General features: G+C 44.3%; 1 non-coding gene across 1 annotated transcript; it reads right to left on the bottom strand.

The window, feature by feature from the left end:
- Nucleotides 1-286: 286 nt before the first annotated feature.
- Nucleotides 287-393, bottom strand: LOC138070583 (U6 spliceosomal RNA). Its single transcript, XR_011144156.1, has one exon. It is a non-coding gene; the product is annotated as a U6 spliceosomal RNA (small nuclear RNA).
- Between the last annotated feature and the right edge of the window lie 5,189 nt (nucleotides 394-5,582).

Here is a 5,582-nt window from a genome sequence, read left to right as displayed (position 1 = left end):
ACACAGCATATAATAAAAAAGTAACAAACAAATCATAAATAGATGCATAACATCTGCATTAATAATTAAAAGATAGAATTTTAGTTGTTAAAATGGCTTTGGATTAAAAATTCTTTTTAATTACTTTTTCATTTAAGTATAGTTGACTTACAATGTTAGTTTCAGATGTACAACATAATGACTCAATATTTTTAGAGATTACATATCATACAAATTTATGATCAAATATCGACTATATTCCCTGTGCTGTACATTACATACCTATGACTTTTTAGTACTTTTTTAAAAAAGTATGGACTGCTTCATGAATTTGCGTGTCATCCTTGTGCAGGAGACATGGTGATCTTCTCTGTATCATTCCAATTTTAGTATATGTGCTACCGAAGCTAGCACTGACTTATTTTATAACTGCTAGTTTGTACCTCTTAACTCCCTCCACCTATTTGCCCTAGCCCGTGCTCCCCTCCCCTGTGGTAGCCAGTTTGTTCTCTGTATCTGTGAGTCTGTTTCTGTTTTCTTGTATTTGTTGGTTTGTTTTGATTTTTAGATGTCACATATAAGTGAAAACATACAGTGTTTGTCTAAAAATTCTTTATTTTTTTAAACTAATAATCTAAACAAGTGACATACTTGAGATCTTCCTGACTTCTTAGTGACAATTCATCAGAGATAGACCACATGGCTAGCAGTAAGCATGCTCTCTGACCCTCTGTAACTAATTTGATCTGGGCTTGCCTGCCTGAGTCAGGAACACACTTCACCTGTTGTCAGCCATCCCATGACTTGGCATTGGAGAAGTTCTCAGTCAGCAAAGGGTACTTAGTCAAAATCCTAGATCGAAGAGGTACCCTGGGAGAACCTGCAAGGCTATCTGACTGCTGTTACACTGATGCTGCAGGAAAGTCACTTTTTGGAGTTCTTTTTACAAATTTACGTAGTTTCTATGCATAATTCAAGAAGTTCTTGCCATCCTCTCTGAGATTCAAATAATAACTGAGCATATTTCTTCCACAACTGCAATCTGTCCCACTGTGAATTTTAGGACCCTGCCGGAGGCACGATGAAAGAATAACCTCTGGCACAGTAAACCAAGTTAAGTTAGGGACTAATTAGCCTGCTGAGCGGCCGAGAAGTGAATCTGAATTTACTCAGACCCCAGCAGTTAGCAAAACTGCAGACCCAGTTAGGCTCACGCTCAACTCTGTCATCCAAATTCATTCTGCCTTTGCAGAGAAAAAGGAATACAATCTCAAGCCAAAAGCATTTAACTTCTGTGAATTTTATCCACCTCCCTGAGATGGGCAAACCAGACTATTAGAGTGCTTCAATTCCTCCAGGCAAGCGGATCATGGGCAAAAATATGTTCATCAATGAAATCTGAGTTCATGTTGTTAATAATAACAAATGAATTGAAGCTTTCTTTAGAAATGACAGCAACTTGAACTAACTCCAGTGATATCCAAATTAAACTGTGTTATATGATATTTTAATCCCAGATGTGTCTAGTATGCACTTGGTCACATGTGTTTTTCCCAATGATTTTTTTTTCCATTCTCTGGATTTTCCATAGTCAGTGATATTATATAGTTTAAACCTAAAATGAAGTCATCAAAATAGAGTCTCTCCTTGCTTCTGCCTCTTTCTTAATTCTGAATGAAGCACCCTTACTGTTTTGGTATCAAAATGTAGTGGTTCCTACAAAGCAATAAAATTCATAAATGCTAACTGCATTTTGTTATAGCTCTGAACTCGTGTGCAAATGTAACCAGCCCTTCTGAAGGAGACATTCCAGTGTTTTTTGACACGGAGCATATTTCTGTGGGGTTGCCCCACAGCAGATCACTCCACGGAGCCAGCAGCAATACCACCACTATGTAGATAACAGTTTAACCAACAACCCTGTCAGGCCTAGCCGCCCTGTTTGTGATTATTTCATTTTATGCCTTAAGGGGAAAGGGGAAAGGATGCAAGAGTATGAAGTCTGCCTTATAGACCTAATGTCATGGAGGAAAAACAGGGAGAAGACTGGAGCTCCACCCTGTCCCTCTCATCTCAACCCCCACAGCTGGCAGGCAGGAGAGAAAAGAACAAACATCCCGCAGTTTCTCAGAGCTGAAGGGACCCTCTTCCTGGCAGAGGCAGGAAGACCTCAGAAACCTCGGGGAGGGGCAGCTGTGCCCCCATGAGAAGCAGCCTCGTGCACCTGAAGTCATCTGTGGTCAGGGACAGTGACCAGTGGCAACTAGGAAAAGGAGGAGTGATGGAAGTCAGACCACAGCCGCACCAGGGAGAGCACCATGGAGACTCCATCAGGGTGAAAATGGGCCTAAGAGCCAATATTTGTTGAATTCTTATTGTCTATCAGACACTGTTCTAAGCCCTTTATACGAACAGTCTCATTTACTAGGTGTTACTATTTTGTTCATGAACTGTGGCCCTCCAGGTTCCTCTGCCCATAGGATTTCCCAGGCAAGAATACTGGAATGAGTTGCCATTTTCTTCTCCAGGGGATCCTCCCAACCCAGGGATCGAACCTGAGTCTCCTGCATTGGCAGGCAGATTCTTTACGACTGGGCCACCAGCGAGGCCCAGATGCTACTATCTGTCATCCCTCCCATTCAGTGAATGAGGAAGTTTAGGCCCCAGTAGAACAAGTATTTTGCACAAGATCACACAGATTGCACATAAATAGTGGAGCCAGGTAAACAAATTTAAGCAACCTAGCTCCAGATCCTCATCTTGTAAAAGGCTATTAGACAAAACACAGCAGAGTTCTATTTCCTGCACATCCAAGTCTCTGGGCTAAGGTCATACCTAGTGTGCCTTAACGCAGGGTTTAGGTCTTCTCAAACTCCTGTCTCTCTAGCACAGAGGTGCGCTCACCTGCCAAATCTGAGGCAGGGCCTCGCTATATAAATAAAATGAGTAACAGTGGGGCTGTGGGCAACATGGGATGAAGGGTTGAGATCTTCCTCTTCCACCATCCCCTTCAACTGGCAGAGGCTCCAACCCTCCTGTGACACAATTGGAAAACCAGTATCACTCTGAATTATGAGCTTGAGAGGCAAAAGAAGCACAGCTAGAAAGTCAACAACAGGCAACTAACCCAAAGGAAAAGGAGAAATCACCACCATGCACCCCCCAGCCGTCCCAGAGGTACCTCACCATCCTGGCTCTGACACGAACCATCTCAAGTTTGAGCATTTGAGGGGCCAGGAAAAGGTGGAATTCAGGGCTGGAGCGGAGAGTCAGGAATAAGGCAAATCCAATAAACAGGCAGAGGTGGGAAGCCGAGCCAACCGGGCGCTGGGGCCAGCGGTCTGTGGTGAGCGAGCGGGGCTGCTGGAGGAACAGAGGTGGGAAGCCGAGAAGGAGGCCAGCACAGAGACTGCTCCCAGAGTCGGCGTCCGCTGGCTTCAAGCTGTCCACACGCATTACAAGACACAGAAAGGGCAAGAACTTACCAAGGGCTTCGATACCCATGTTCCTTTTCTTTTTTTTTTTCGGTGTGGTGGGGCTATAACACACCCCTTCTCCCCCATTCAAATATTGCTTTTTTCCTTCCTTACAGCAACATACCACTCAGTGGCTGGCACTGTCAGCCTTAGCAGATACAGAAATGCTGCTTTGGGGAATCCTAGATAGATGGAATGGGCGGGAGACAGGGAATGGGGGCAGTGCGAGATAGGTCGAAGAAGGAGGGGATATATGAATACATATACAGTTGATTCACTTCATTGTGCAGCAGAAAACTAACCCAACATTATAAAGCAATTATATCCCCAAGAAAGTAAAGAGAGTCCCAGACTGTGGATTTAATCCCAGCTCTACCCCATACTAGCGCTTCTCTGATGGCTCACTTGGTAAAGAATCTGCCTGCATTACAAGAGACCTGGGTTCCATGCTTGGGTCGGGAAGAATCCCTGGAGAAGGAAATGGCAACCCACTCCAGTAACCTTGCCTGGGAAATCCCATGAACAGGTGAGCCTGACGGGCTACAGTCCATGGGGTCACAAGAGTCGCACACAACTTAGTGACTAAACCGCCACCCCATACTAGCCGTGTAAACTTGGGTAAGTTTCCTATCTTCTCAGTGCCTGAGCATGCCCTTCCATGATATATAGATAATAAAAGTACCTATCTCAGAAGGCTGTAGTGAGGATGACAGATTAATACACGCAGGGTAGTCAGAACAAGTCCCTAGCAAACTAAATGCTGGCTCTTATTGCTGTCTTACTTTGACAGCTTTCCTTTCCCTCTTGACTACTTTCTTTTTTCTCTTCTACACTCTTGTTAGTTTCCTATTACTACTGTGACAAATGGCCTCAAATGTGGTGTAAACAATACAGATTTGTTATCTTCAGCTCTGGAGGCCTGAAGTCTCAGGTGGGTTGGCAGCACTGTTTTCCTTCTGGAGGCCCAGCATCTCAAGGCAGCCCAAATCCCTTGGCTCCTGACCTCTTTCTTACATTAGCCTGACCTTCTATGAGGAACTCTGTGATCCTCTTGCCTCCCTCTTATAAGAACCCTCTTGACTAGGTTGAGCCCACTCAGGTAATCTAGCATAATCCCCTAATCTCAAAATCTTTAAAAATGTCAGCAAAGTTCCTTTTGTCGTGTTAAGAAACATATGTACAGGTTATGGGGATTAAGACTTGGACGATTTACGGGATCACTGGCATTATTCAATATACTAGACATATATTTCCTAAGCCTAAAGTTGCAGACTGGCAAGACTTAGGAAGACCCAGAGGGAAAAGACAACAACATTAGTAGCTAACGTTTTGAACACTGACTATGTGCCTGGCACTATGCAAAGCGCTTAAGGTACATTACCCTACTGAGGTCTCAAATGCGTGATGCGTGAGAGTTCAGTTGTATCCAACTCTGTGCGACCCTACTGTAGCCCTCCAGGCTCCTCTGTCCATGGGATTTTCCAGGCAAGAATACTAGAGTGGGTGGGCATGTCCTCCTCCAGAGGATCTTCCCAACCCAGGGATCACACCTGTGTCTCCTGCGTCCTCTGCACTGCAGGCAGATTCTTTCCTGCTGAGCCATCAGGGAAGCCCTAGGTCTCTGAGCAACTCCATAAAATTACTGTCTTACAGAAAGGTTAGCTTCTCATCTAAAGCTGTACAGCTAGTAGATGACAAAGCTTATGTAAAACCAGGTGATTTTGATTCTAGAGCCCTTGTATTTGACCAAGAGTGCCTTGCCCCTACACCTTAAGCTATTATAACTGGAAGCAACATGACCACTAGGACATTGAAATCTCTGCCATGAGAGGTATACATGCACCCAGGACACAGAGAGACAGGGCTATAAGGTCCACACAGATGGTAGAGCTTCAGAACATTTTCTTACACTCAAAGGAGAAAGCTTGGGGTTACTAAAGAGTTTCTTCAAATGCAGACTTGAACAAAAAAGCCACGAAGGGACCAGCTAAAGAGGGAAAGTGAAAAGTCTGTTCCTGACCCCAGGCCAACCCTGTGATTCTAATTAACCTCCCCCAAAGAAGAGAGAACCTCACAGCCTCTCCAGGAGAGAATTCTAACCAAGTCAGCTTGACTCAGATCCTCCAA

The sequence above is a fragment of the Capricornis sumatraensis genome, chromosome 23 (assembly GCF_032405125.1).
Source record: "Capricornis sumatraensis isolate serow.1 chromosome 23, serow.2, whole genome shotgun sequence".
Lineage (NCBI taxonomy): Eukaryota > Metazoa > Chordata > Mammalia > Artiodactyla > Bovidae > Capricornis > Capricornis sumatraensis.
The sequence above is the reverse complement of the archived record's forward strand: the minus strand, read 5'-3'. Positions and strand labels throughout refer to the sequence as shown.